At 44.0% G+C, this 14,649-nt stretch overlaps 1 pseudogene; it reads right to left on the bottom strand.

Moving 5' to 3' along the window:
- Positions 1 to 7,519: 7,519 nt before the first annotated feature.
- LOC137843471 (ubiquitin carboxyl-terminal hydrolase 42-like) lies at positions 7,520 to 10,238 on the bottom strand (annotated as a pseudogene).
- Between the last annotated feature and the right edge of the window lie 4,411 nt (positions 10,239 to 14,649).

Here is a 14,649-nt window from a genome sequence, read left to right as displayed (position 1 = left end):
GCAATTAGTAGATGCAGGGTTCCTGTGGCTCAGAGGGGACTGATAGCATTTATCTTCCTTTCCCTAATGCCAAAAGGTTGAACTCTGCCACTGCAATATTTACATACTGAGCGGTGATCCCTGCCCCATAGAATCATAGAATATCCTGAATTGGAAGGGACCCTTAAGGATCATCAAGTCCAACTCTTGACACCGCAGTGGTCAACCCAAAAGTTCAGACCATGTGACTAAGTGCACAGTCCAATCTCTTCTTAAATTCAGACAGGCTCGGTGCAGTGACCACTTCCCTGGGGAGCCTGTTCCAGTGTGCAACCACTCTCTCTGTGAAGAACCCCCTCCTGATGTCAAGCCTAAATTTCCCCTGCCTCAGCTTAACCCCGTTCCCGCGGGTCCTGTCACTGGTGTTAATGGAGAAAAGGTCTCCTGCCTCTCGACACCCCCTTACGAGGAAGTTGTAGACTGCGATGAGGTCTCCCCTCAGCCTCCTCTTCTCCAGGCTGAACAGGCCCAGTGCCCTCAGCCGTTCCTTGTACGTCTTCCCCTCCAGGCCTTTCACCATCTTCGTAGCCCTCCTCTGGACACTCTCCAACAGTTTCATGTCCTTTTTATACTGTGGTGCCCAGAACTGCACACAGTACTCGAGGTGAGGCCGCACAAGCGCAGAGTAGAGCGGGACAATCACCTCCCTCGACCTACTAGCGATGCCGTGCTTGATGCACCCCAGGACACGGTTGGCCCTCCTGGCTGCCAGGGCACACTGCTGGCTCATATTCAACTTGCTGTCTACCACGACCCCCAGATCCCTCTCTTCTAGGCTGCTCTCCAGCATCTCATTGCCCAGTCTGTACGTGCAGCCAGGGTTTCCCCGTCCCAGGTGCAGGACCCGGCACTTGCTCTTATTGAACTTCATGCGGTTGGCGATCGCCCAGCTCTCCAACCTATCCAGATCCCTCTGCAAGGCCTTTCCACCCTCATTCGAGTCCACAACTCCTCCAAGTTTGGTGTCATCAGCAAACTTGCTCAAAATACCTTCTATTCCTACATCCAGATCGTTTATAAAAATATTGAATAGTACCGGCCCTAAAATGGAGCCTTGAGGGACCCCACTAGTGACCGCCCGCCAGCCTGACGCAGCGCCATTCACCATAACCCTTTGGGCCCTGCCCGTTAGCCAATCGCTCACCCATCGTATGATGTTTTTATTTAGCTGTAAGGTGGACATTTTGTCCAGTAGGATCCTATGGGAAACCGTGTCAAAAGCCTTGCTGAAGTCCAAAAAAAATTACATCAGCTGTAATACCTCTGTAGTACCTCTACATCTTCCTCCATTTTCAATTTCTAGTATTAAAAGGTAGGTAAGGAATTTCACTACTTATTTTAGAAGGAATTTAGAACCTGTACAAAAACTTCTGTGGGAACTCAAGCACTTTCAAAGCAGTTGATAATAAACACATCTAGGTAAGACCTGTTCTCTTCCCCCAATAACTGAGACAAAATAATCGGAATGAGAACAGCGTGTTCCTGTTTTGGGCACCTTCCCTTAATGTAAACTCTCAGAAGTCAATGAAGTTCTGCATGTACTTTTACTACAGTTTATTTAGGAATACAACTAGAATTCCATTCCAAAGTTACTTTAGCAGAAATTGGAACTCAGCTTTCCAGCTTGGAAAGCTTTGGCCTATATGAAGAAAGAAACTGATTTTTTTTTTTTTTTTTAATCAAAGTGTTTCAATTCTCTACTAAATTGCATTATTAGCAGTTTACCCAACATAGCATGGAATGGCAGACTGTCAGAAGAAATCTCTTCAGTAAAAACATCTTCTTGTCATTTCAAGCACTGCATATTCTTGACTGAACCACTTTGTAGCCACCAGAATTATTGTATTAATTTATTATTTGCATGCATGAGAAGGGGGTGAAAGTCACTTGCTTGACTCAGAAAAAACCTTAAGCAGATGCTTTCACAGTATTCTTTTTCTCTAAGCAAATTTTAAGTGATTTGTTAGGGTGCCTGAGTAATAACAGTAGGCGTTTAAGAAAGCGCAGCATTTTGATGCTGAAAGCATTCATAAATTACAAGACACTGAAGAAATAGTAAGAAAAGTATTTGTCAATACCTCTTCTGGGAGATCTGAGTGACGTACATCAGACGTAGCAAGCAGCAAAACTGGCGAAAATGCTGGAAGAGTTAGAGTTAGAAAAGTAAGTTTCAAGGCAGGTCCAACGTTGTCCCACCATAAATGGATATCTGGGACATAAATTATGCTTGGTGCTGTCTTCTGAGCATTTCGGATCAGCTAGTGAAAAGGAAAGCTTGGGTAAGAAAACTAAAACACATAGAATAACCTGTTAATACATAGCTACATAGCCACCTGACTGCCCCATGAAAGGAAACTATGTGAACAGAGTGGCAAGCATCCTTTCACATAAGGAATTTCTCTGTGCACCCTTTCAGATTACCAGTATTCGAAGAACTCTAGTCAGAAGATGGGAAGGATATATTCAGGCAGTGGCTAGACACCGTAGCTATATGGCCACAGCCACAATCATCGCATAACAAAGAAAGGAAATGTCCCTCTTATGGGACACATCAGTATTCAGTCGTGTAACATGTCTGTCCTTACTTGTATGGCTCTCAAATGTTCCCACTAAAGGTAAAAATATTTAAAGGTAGTGATGCCAAACAATAAAATGGATTTCCTGCCTAAAAGTAAAAACACCAGATCTGTTTATTTTTTCTAGTTAAAACCACATCAGCGTGCAAATGAAGTGTTTAGTGAATGTTAATGCTTTTATTGCACATACTGCAACGGCACAAGTTGTGTATGTCCGTGTGAAAACAAAATAAACAGAAGCCCCAAACCTTGGTTGCCTTACTAATACAATTTAGAAGAAGGCTACAAAAAGTAGCTGACATGCAGTCTGATACAGAGCCATCTACTGGGAGCACACAGTCTTCGGAGGTAATGAGAACTACTTTCTGGATCCCAGGGAGATGAGCAGCATTTCTTTCCACAAAGAGATGTTTATTAGCAACACCGCCCAGCTTCCTGAGCTGCTAGCAACATCATCACTGTAAAATTGGGTATGGAAAATGTGGACATGTACAACATCCAGATTGTTTGTGGTTTTGTCTAAAAGAAAAGGGGATTTTCAGACAGAAGCAAACATCCCAGCACATTAAAACAAGGCCACCTCCATTACCAATGAATTTTGCTCACCTTACTTGCAACTCGATTGATCCTTTACATACAGTCAGTGAATCCGATGAGAATAAAAAGAAAAAAGGTACCTGTCTGCAGATCTCTTCTGGCGGTGCAACGTTTGTAAGCAGAACAGAAAGGTCCAGGGTGTGAACGGGAAACTTCTCCAAAGCGTGCAACACCATGGGTGCCACGTAAGAAACCTGGCTGTACCCTTCTTTTCCTACTATTAGCAGACGGGGCCGGCGTGATGTTGGTTCACAGAAAGCACTCCTAGAACAAGAGTTAAGAAAACAAGTTTATAAATGAGGTGCTGAATAGACACACACAGATGTTCCAAGTAATTTTCCTATAGAGTGTCTTTTCCCTCCCCAAATAATCCAAATGGTAGCGGTACATTAAATACATGTAAGATTTCCAGTTAAGTTATTCAGTCATTCCAATTGTTTCATCTTCTTCCCTTGTGTTTCCTATTCTTTACTGAACCAAGACTGCAAATTAATATCCCTGCAATCTTGCTTTACTACTAGGAAATAAATTTGTGAGGAGCATTTGTTTCCCCACTACAATCAGGCTGTACCTTTGCTGGCTTAAATCAAAGATGCTAGAGACTTAGCCTTGCTCTAGAGGACAGAAAATCTTCTGGACAGCACAGCAATAGAAACTGAGAAAAATAACTGATCCAGCTGTGACAACATGATCTAACTTTCCAACAGTGGGCTTGCATGACTTCCATACTAAAATACCACAAGATTAACACAACTTGGTGGCTTAACAAATAAAGACACCATTCAGATTTTTCTCAAGGTGTTTTAACAAGCCATTTCTCAGTTTTCTTTCTGCTACATAATTCACCATTGGTTTAAGAATCCTGGAAAACAGAAGGGCAAAAGGTGGCAACACAAACCCATAAAGTTGGGGTATTTTTAGCTAAAAGGACAGACAGGACATTTATGTGGTCTTGAGTCTTTCAAAGAATGCCATGGATTAAGTCAACGTGTTCTGGTAGTCTACAGATCACTTTGGCTTAGGAAGAGAAGCCTGGGCTTTTCAATTTGGTCATTCAGAGCAACTTCATTACCACTTTAGTCCCTTCACCCTTTCTCCTTGTGAATACCAAGCACCCCTTCAACACACAAACTTGATGTTACCCCTTCGTCTACCACCCCTCACACTTTTAACAGCTGGAACTGTTTACAAAGACTCAGCAGTCCTGAGAATTTAAACATAACAGGGATCTATCTTTCTTTACCTGCTGAAACAGAGGCGTTTTTTCTCTGGTCTGTCAGGCATTCCATCTTTTAATTCATCTCCAGAAACCAAGGATGCATCGTCATCACTGTCGAACATATCATCTTGTAAAATAGGATTTAAATGGTCTGAAAGACAAAAGAGGTTTGTTAACTTTCCTGAATAGCCTTTGTCTCTTTCTCTTACATTAATACAGCTTCTAAATCAGTGCCAAAACCCTTTCTTCATTTGAGAGCACACACTGAAAGCTATTTCCTAGAGTTCATCCCACCACAGATCTAAGGAGATGGCACAAGGCCCTACAAAGCTGTACTAAGTCCCACTGATGTGTACGTATAAGGTACGCTACTCTTGGTGATTTTTTTCTCCCCCTTAGAATAAAGGAGATTACAAACAATTTCCGCAGTTGCTAAATAGCTAAAAACAAAAACAAAAACAAAAAAACAAAACAAACAAAAAAAAACAAGACCATTTCTTTCTGGAGGAGGTTCCCACAATGAAAGCACGGGGATTAAGGATGTGATGGCCACAGAATTCCATTCATCTAGTAAATATCAGTGCTAATTGATCTCACGTGCACATGTATAGTACGATCTACAAACATTTAAATTAGGAGACTGGTTAAAAACGATGATAGCTAAAACAATATTTAGCTTAGACCAGTTATACTTGTATCCTGGTCCCGACATTCTTCAGAAAGGAATTAGAAACATTGACCTAGAAATGCTTCCCCTCCAAATATCTGAGTTTTGATTTTTTAAAGAAAAATAGGTGCCTTATACTTCAAACCTCAAGTCAACCTCTACAAATGCTAATTATCTTAGCTGCCGTAAGAAGCAGGATGCTTCAGTAGAGAACGCATCGTCCTTTACTGTGTATGGAGTCATTCAGAGCTTCCATTTGGCATTTCAGTTTCGAATCCAGAATAAAACCTATGCGTTATCTTCCAGACATGCCCAAAAGAAAGACATGCACATGCAAATAATAAAATTCTACCATCATTATGTCTGAAAGGTTTAAGTTGATTGCACAAACCACAAGTTTTTGCTTTAGCAGAATTATAAAGACGTGGATGCTGTGGTTATACCTTGCTGTCGGTCCTCCTTTAGTGCAAGCTGTGCATGCGGGAAGATCTTCTGCACAACTTGTAAAATATTCGCTCCTGATCTTTTAAAAAGTGGCTTGAAAATGGGTGATAGTGCTTGTCCGGGTGAAGCCACGATCCTGTTTGATGCCGGAACAACCTTCTTCAGAGCCATGAAAAAGTCCTTTGCTTTTATTTTAATAGAATTAACGTCTAGTAGCAACTTCTCCCTACTTGCATAAATCTGAGGATAGCATCGACGTAGAGAGCACAGCGCAGCTTCAGTACATAAAGATTTGATATCTGCACCACAGTATCCTAACAAACAAAAATCAAACGTTACATCAGTCAAGGCCCAAGTTTACAACATGCACCATTTAAAGAATTTGTAATGCCAAAACCAAACAGGCTAACAGGGAATTCAAAGTGCTACCGCTCTGCAGGGAAGTTTCATGTTGCTCACTGCCTGATATCCTGCGCTTATGCAGCTGAAGCAGACTCCTCATCAAAAACTATACTCTTGAGGAAGATGCCCCAGAACCATTTAACGTTTTCAGACAACAAAAAGAACGACAACAAAGAGTAAATAGATGAAAGCATCTAACTCTGATTGCTATGAAGGCGTGCCAGCTGCCTTGTTGACTAGTTGTGCAGCAAGGCACAAGAGCTTGGGTACTGCCTGGTACAAGCTAAGGTTCTTTACAACTTGCTCACAAGCAAGAATCCATTTTGGTTTCAGTCTTACCAATGCATTTCTCAGCTAGTTCATCAAGCAACATGTCCGGTGGCTTAGGGGTCCAGTCACGAGTATGAATCTTGAAAATTTCTTTTCTAGCCTGGAAGCAAAATCATTGCGTTTTAGCTTGTCCCAAGTTTTCCTTAAAAATACCAACAAGAAACAAACAAACCAAAAAGCAAACAAACAAACAAACAAACAGTCCTCCCTGAAAACCCCTCATCTATTAATACACTTTTCTTACTTGCTCAACTTTCAAGTATTTTACAGTTATTTAATATACACTCTGCATTTTCAACCAGGAAATTGAATATTTCTTATTTGTTATACTGAACTTTTTCTAGGAACCTACCATGAAAGAAAAGGCATTTATAGCTTCAATAACAAGTTTCCAAACTACGAGACCTAATGACCCAGAGGAAAATACTGTAATGAAAAATTTATCCAGAAACATTTCTTTGTTGTCCAAAAAACTTCTCTAAAACTTAGCAAGCTTTCATTGTGACAGTCTCATTACTTCATCACATTTGCTTTTCAGTCAGTAAATGCACAGAAAGCACTTCTGGCACAATGCTTCAAATTGCTACAATTACTATAAAGAAGAAAATAATTATGACTCAAACTACTACCACTGATCCGGGGCACAATCAAATGCAAACACGTCCCCTATTCATTCATAAGTGAAGGATTGAGACCAAAAACACAACTTCATGATGAAAACACCCAAGTGGACTAAATAATTAAGCAAACAGGTACAACTTTGCAGTGTCTCCACATATCACTCTTTTGTTCAAGTTGTCAATTATTTTTTTTTCCTATAAAGTTGGACTTTGCCATGGTAGCACTAACATTCAATTTAAGTTCTCACCTCTTTATTTGGCAAGTTGAAGAGGAACTCTCTGCCAAAGCTTCCTGGTCTTCGTAAAGCAGGATCTATAGAATCCAGTCTGTTGGTAGCTCCGATTACCACGATCTCCCCTCTGTTATCTATGCCATCCATAAGCGTCAGAAGAGTTAAAACAATGGAACTAATAGAAAAATATAGTTTTTATTTACTGGTTCAGTAAATTTTATTACATTCCACGTGACTTTCTTGATGCCGGAACAACCTTCTTCCTAGTAGTCATTCAAAAGTAAGAAAAAAATAGTCTACCAAGTCGGGTTTTTTTTTGGTTTGATAATAAATCTGCAGACTGGTAAGTCATCAAGCACTTCAAGACTGTTTGATATAATCTCTACAGGAGGAACAGCCAGTGTTGGAAATGAAAAAAAGCAGCCCGTTTCTTCAGAGTCTTAAGCCTATGCTACTAGGAAAAAAAAACAAAACAAAACAAGAGGAGAGGAGAACAACAGCGGGAAATTTACCTATTCTCCAGGTGTTCAATTGCAAAGCCTCCTCTGGAGGATCAACAGCTGTGAATTCAGCGTGCTTAGGAGAAATCAGATCTACGTCTGAACCACAACTATTTCAGTAGCATCACTAACTTATGTTACTCTGAAGAAGCAGTCAGCACCGTTTCTATGTTAGGAAATAGCTGAACACAGTCTGTTATTCACAGGAATTATTCAGGCAGGCTTCTTTAGGAAGGCTGGGTTTCACTAGAGCATTACTAGCCTGTAAGCCTCATGGCATCACCTTCCATCTTGACTGCTAAACCTCCTTGCTCCCTACTATCTTCTTTGCCAAGATACAGCTGTCCACGTTTACTTTTCCTACTTGGCTGGACTGAATTTAAGAAGGGATCTTGCAACTCTTCCTCTTGTTTGCCACTTAATCATCACACCAAATGAAAACTATTTGCCTTTCACCTCTTTATTTCAGGCCTTCTTTCCTAGTGGTCATTTAAAAACGGAAAGAAAAAGTCCATCAACTTTTTTTTGTTTTAATATTCAGCAGACTCTTAAGTCATCAAGCACTTCAAGACTGTTTGAAATAATCTCTACATTAACAGAAAAGGAATTCCTCAGACACACTGCGGCCGCTTACCTTTCATACACTCGTTGGATGAGACGGAGCTGTATTTCTTGCTTTCGCCTGCACTGGAAGGCTTCCCTTCCTTGTAAGGTTGTTTACTGCTCTCACTTGTGCATTGCTCACATGAAGAGCCATCTGGAGGATGGGATTCTTCCTTCTTCTCCCGCGTTATCTTCTGGAAACGAGGATCTAAGTGTTCCAAGGAGCCCTTCACTTTCCTGGTGTTTCTCTTTTTTCTTCTTTTTCTTCTCCTTTTTCTTCTTTTTTTACGCTTGCGATTGGCATTGTCAAAGTGGAGCGCACAGAAACACAAATCGTGAAGTCTGAAAGAAACATGCAAGTTTAAAAGAGAAAAAAAGATGTGGCACTTGTTGCCTATATGAAACTTTATTTATTTTACCACAGGTGATGATTTACAGCATGTCAGCTATTTTGTGGTGCTTTGTGCACACGCAACTTACTTTAGATGTAGCAAACTTAAGCCCTCAGATTGAAGGACCATAGGTCCTGGTTGTACACAGATCATTACCAATGGCTAGCTCTGGAATACGTGCAAGCAGAAAAAAACTTTTAACCTAATCCAGAATGCTGTACGGATGTGTTTCCAACTATGTGGTCCAAAGCTAGTGCTCTGACACAATTCAGCAATAGCTTTCCTATCTTCACTGATCAACCTAACAACATGATCCCCGGCCAGCTGATGCTATCTAAGTAACTTGGAAACTACCAGAAAAAAAAAAAAAAAAAAAAAAAAAGGAATACATGAGAATCACCCAGAAAAGAATTAGGATAAAAAATGCGGAGTATGCTGGAATCCTTGCTTACTTGGAATCCTTCTCTCCATGTTTATCCTTAGACTTCTTTTTCTTCTAGAACTTGTGATATTTTTGCATTTTTTTCACCACCTAAAAGCTCCTTTTCTATCTTTCTGTCTTTCCTTTCTATTTCACTTTCACTACCTTCTGCACGGGTATATTTTCTTTTTCTGTTTCCTTCTGTTTCATTTTTCTGGCGACAGTTCTCCAAATGAGCTGACACAGGTGGAAGCGCAAGTCTTTCATGAGAATGTCTTCCAGAATGTTGCTGAGATACCGAGCAACGATGCAAATCTGCTCGGGGTGTGCTAAAGCGACGTACATCTTCATCTCTCAAGAGGGAACCGTGAGGCCATCCACTTTTGTAATGATAATGCTTATGTGACCTGCCGTAGTAAGTTGCAGTCCATTTGTCAAAGGCTGCATCGCCGTGAGAGAACTTTCTCTCTCTACTGTCTCCTGTCGCATGAGGTGAATAGTAATCATTGTAATAGCTACATCTTTCCCATCTCCGTGCTTCATCTCGATAGTATCTTTCTCTGATCCAACTTCTTTCCCCTTTGGATCGCTAATATCTATTGCTACCTTGTTCTGATCTTCCAACGCTGCCAGATCTGTACCTTGAATATTTGACTGCTCTTCTGCCATTCTCAGGGCTGTTTCTTTCACCAGGGAAAGATCTGCACCTGCTTCCCTCCCAGTGCTCCTGCTTGTGACGCTTTTGCTCAACAACTTCCACGCTCTGAGAACACCTCCTCTTGCTGGAAGGACCTGCTTTTTGACTCTCCTTCTCTTCACTAGGAACATGTTCCCTCTTGCTTTGGTAATGCTCTTTCTCAGTGTTTTTAGTCTTGTCCTTTCTACCTTGGCATCTCTCTGCAATAGCTGAGGAGGAAAGCTTTTTAGAGCTACATTCAGTGTCACACTTGAGAGAGGAAGTTTGCCGCAATTTCTCACCAGGCTCAGAAGACTCTTTGCCGTACAAAACGTTTTCTTTTGAAATGAGGTCACGTTCTTTTGATCTTCTTGGTTTCTCCTTGTCTCCACCGTCATCACATTGGTACTGTGCGAGGTATTCATCATTCCCAGTAGATTTCAGAGGGTCCGCGACACTGCACAAAATAAAATCACATTTCTCACTTCTGCTGAAGGACGTGAAGATTAACAGTAAAACCTTCCAAAGGCAAACAAACAAAAACCTCCAGACTACAGGAACACTCGCAAAGATATGCCATTTAGAAACCTCTCCTGCGATTAGGACACCTTCTCCAGCTCCCAGAGAAAGTGTTTTTTCCCCTTTTCCTTCTGAAGCCATTGCACTAAAAAAGCAAACGTATCCGTCTGGGGCCATATTTTGAATGCCTTTCTGATTCCAGGGAGGGCTATGTTTCGGGTTGCAGAAAGAGCGAAGACAGCGGGTCCAGTTGCATGTGGGGCTGCGTGAAGGCTCCCCTGGGGAGTTTAGTTGTACCCAAAGCCTTCCTTTGGGGGCACTTTTGGATGTGTGAAAGGGGCTTTGAACACTTTTTCTGGGGCCCTATTTTGAATGCCTCTCTGATTCCAGGGAGGGTTATGATTCGGATTGCTCAGAAAGAGCGAACACAGATGGTCCAGTTGCATGTGGGACTGCGTGAAGGCTCCCCTGGGGATTTCAGCTGCACCCAAAGCCTTTCTAAGGGGGCACTTTTGGATGGGCAAAAGGGACTTTGTACGCGTTTTCTGGGGACCTCTTTTGAATTCCTCTCCCATGCTGGGTAGGGCTATATTTCTGGTTGCTCAGAAAGAGCGAAGACAGGGGGTCCAGTTGCATGTGGGGCTGCGTGAAGGATCCCCTGGGGAGTTCAGTTGTCCCCAAAGCCTTTCTAAGGGGACACTTTCAGATGGGCAAAAGGGGCTTTGAACACATTTTTTCGGGCCATATTTTGAATTCTTCTCCGAAACCGGGGAAGGATATATTTGGGGTTGCTCAGAAAGAGCGAAGCCAGAGGGTCCAGTTGCATGTGGGGCTGTGGGAAGGCTCCCCTGGGGAGTTCAGTTGTCCCCAAAGCCTTCCTTTGGGGGCACTTTTGGATGGGCGAAATAAAATTTGAAGGCGTTTTCTGGGGACCTCTTTTGAATTCCTCTCCCATGCCGGGTAGGGCTATGTTTCGTGTTGCTCAGAAAGAGCAAAGACAGAGGGTCCAGTTGCATGTGGTGCTGCGTGAAGGCTCCCCTGGGGAATTCAGTTGTACCCACAGCCTTCCTATGGGGCCATTTTTGGATGGTCGAAAGGGGATTTGAATGCGTTTTCTGGGGCCCTATTTTTTATTCGTCTCAGATTCCAAGTAGGACTATGTTTCGGGTTGCTCAGAAAGATCAAACACAGAGGGTCCAGTTACATGTGGGGCTGTGTGAAGGCTCCCCTGGGGAATTCGTTTGTACCCAAAGCCTTCCTTTGGGGGCACTTTTTGATGGGCAAAAGGGGCTTTGAATGCATTTTCTGGGGCCCTATTTTGAATTTCTCTCCCATGCCTAGTAGGGCTATATTTCGGGTTGCTCAGAAAGAGCGAACACAGTGTCCAGTTGCATGTGGGGCTGCGTGAAGGCTCCCCGGGGGAGTTCAGCTGTACCCAAAGCCTTCCTTTGGGGGCACTTTTGGATGGGTGAAAGGGGATTTGAATGCGTTTTCTGGGGCCCTATTTTTCATTCGTCTCAGACTCCAGGTAGGGCTATGTTTCGGGTTGCTCAGAAAGAGCGAAGACAGAGGGTCCAGTTGCATGTGGGGATGTGTGAAGGCTCCCCTGGGGAGTTTAGTTGTACCCAAAGCCTTTCTAAGGGGGCAATTTTTGATGGGCGAAATAAAATTTGAATGCGTTTTCTGGTGCCCTCTTTTGAATTCATCTCCCATGCCGGGTAGGGCTATTTTTCTGGTTGCTCAGAAAGAGCGAACACAGAGGGTCCAGTTGCATGTAGGGCTATGTGAAGGCTCCCCTGGGGAGTTCAGTCGTACCCAAAGCCTTCCTTTTGGGCACTTTTGGATGGGCAAAAGGGACTTTGTACGCTTTTTCTTGAGCCCTATTTTGAATTCCTCTCCCATGCAGGGTAGGTCTATGTTTCGGGTTGTTCAGAAAGAGCGAAGACAGAGGGTCCAGTTGCATGTGGGGCTATGTGAAGGCTCCCCTGGGGAGTTCAGTTGTCCCCAAAGCCTTCCTTTGGGGGCACTTTTGGATGGGCGAAATAAAATTTGAAGGCGTTTTCTGGGGACCTCTTTTCAATTCGTCTCCCATGCCGGGTAGGGCTATGTTTCGGGTTGCTCAGAAAGAGCGAAGATAGAGGGTTCAGTTGCATGTGGGGCTGCGTGAAGGATCCCCTGTGGAGTTCAGTTGTACCCAAAGCCTTCCTAAGGGCACTTTTGGATGGGTGAAAGGGACTTTGAACGCATTTTCTTGGGCCATATTTTGAATTCCTCTCCCATGCTGGGTAGGGCTATGTTTCGGGTTGCTCAGGAAGTGCGAACACAGAGGGTCCAGTTGAATGTGGGGCTTTGTGAAGTCTCCCTTTGGGAGTTTAGTTGTACCCAAAGCCTTTCTAAGGGGGCACTTTTCGATGGACGAAAGGGTCCTTGAATGCGTTTTCTTGGGCACTCTTTTGAATTCCTATCCGAATGCGGGGAAGGATATTTTTGGGGTTTTTCAGAGAGAGCAAAGACAGAGGGTCCAGTTGCATGTGGGGCTGTTTGAAGGCTCCCCTGGGGAATTTAGTTTTACCCAGAGCCTTTCTAATGGCGGACTTTTTGATGGGCGAAAGGGGCTTTGAACGCCTTTTTTCGGGCCATATTTTCAATTCCTCTCCCATGCCGGGTAGGGTTATGATTCGGGTTGCTCAGAAAGAGTGAAGACAGAGGGTCCAGTTGCATGTGGGGCTGTGTGAAGGCTCCCCTGGGGAGTTCAGTCGTACCCAAAGCCTTCCTTTGGGGGAACTTATGGATGGGCAAAAGGGTCTTTGAATGCGTTTTCCGGGGCCCAATTTTTCATTCGTCTCAGATTCCGGGTAGGGCTATGTTTCTGGTTGCTCAGGAAGAGCGAAGTCAGAGTCCAGTTGCATGTGGGGCTTTGTGAAGGCTCCCCTGGGGAGTTCTGTCATACCCAAAGCCTTCCTTTGGGGCACTATTGGATGGGGAAAAGGGACTTTGTACGCATTTTCTGGGGCCCTCTTTTGAAATCGTCTCCCATGCCAGGTAGGGTTATGTTTCGGGTTGTTCAGAAATAGCGAAGACAGGGGGTCCAGTTGCATGTGGGGCTGCGAGAAGGATCCCCTGGGGAGTTCAGTTGTCCCCAAAGCCTTTCTAAGGGCGCACTTTTTGATTGGGCGAAAGGGGGTTTTAACGCCTTTTCTCGGGCCATATTTTGAATTCCTCTCCGAATCCGGGGAAGGATATTTTTGGGGTTTCTCAGAAAGAGCAAAGACAGAGGTTCCAGTTGCATGTTGGGCTGTGTGAAGGCTCCCCTGGGGAATTCAGATACACCCAAAGCCTTTTAAGGGCGCACTTTTTGATGGGCGAAAGGGACTTTGAACTCGTTTTCTCGGGCCATATTTTGAATTCCTCTACCATGCCTGGTAGGGCTATGTTTCAGGGTTGCTCAGAAAATGCGAAGACAGAGGGTTTAGTTGCATGTGGGGCTGTGTGAAGGCTCCCCTGGGGAGTTCAGTCGTACCCAAAGCCTTCCTTTGGGGGCACTTTTTGATGGGCAAAAGGGGCTTTAAACGCATTTTCTCGGGCCATATTTTCAATTCCTCTCCAAATCCGGGGAAGGATATTTTTGGGGTTTCTCAGAAAGAGCGGAGACAGAGGGTCCAGTGGCATGTAGGGCTGCGTGAAGGCTCCCCTGGGGAGTTCAGTTCTACCCAAAGCCTTCCTTTTGGGCACTTTTGTTTGGGCAAAAGGGGCTTTGTACGCGTTTTCTGGGGCCCTGATTTTAATTCGTCTTTGATTCCGGGTAGGGCTATGGTTTGCGTGTCTCAGAAAGAGCGACGACAGAGGGTCCAGTTTCATGTGTGGCTGCATGAAGGCTCCCCTGGGGAGTTCACTTGTACCCAAAGCCTTCCTTTGGAGGCACTTTTGGATGGGCGAAAGGGACTTGTAACGCGTTTTCTGTGGCCCGAGTTTTCAGTCGTCTCCAAAGCCGGCCAGGGCTATATTTAGGGTTGCTGTGAAAAAGCGAACACGGAGGGTCCAGTTGCATGTGGGGCTGCGTAAAGGCTCCCCTGCGGAGTCCACTTGTACAGAAAGCCTTCCTTTGGGGGCATTTTTGGATGGGCGAAAGGGGCTCAGAAATCCTTTTCCGGGGCCCGATTTTTCAGTCGTCTCCGATGAAGGCTTGGGATATGTTTACGGTTGCTCGGAAACAGCGATACTGGAGGGTCCAGTTGCATGTGGGGCTGCGTAAAGGCTCCCCTGGGGAGTTCAGATGTACCCAAAGCCTTCCTTTGGGGACACATTTGGATGGTCCTAAGGGACTTGTAACGCGTTTTCTGGGGCCCATTTTCAGTCGTCTCCGATGCCGGCCAGGGATATATTTAGGCTTGCTGTGAAAGAGCGTACACGG

The sequence above is a fragment of the Anas acuta genome, chromosome 22, assembly GCF_963932015.1.
Source record: "Anas acuta chromosome 22, bAnaAcu1.1, whole genome shotgun sequence".
Taxonomy (NCBI): Eukaryota; Metazoa; Chordata; class Aves; order Anseriformes; family Anatidae; genus Anas; species Anas acuta.
The sequence above is the reverse complement of the archived record's forward strand: the minus strand, read 5'-3'. Positions and strand labels throughout refer to the sequence as shown.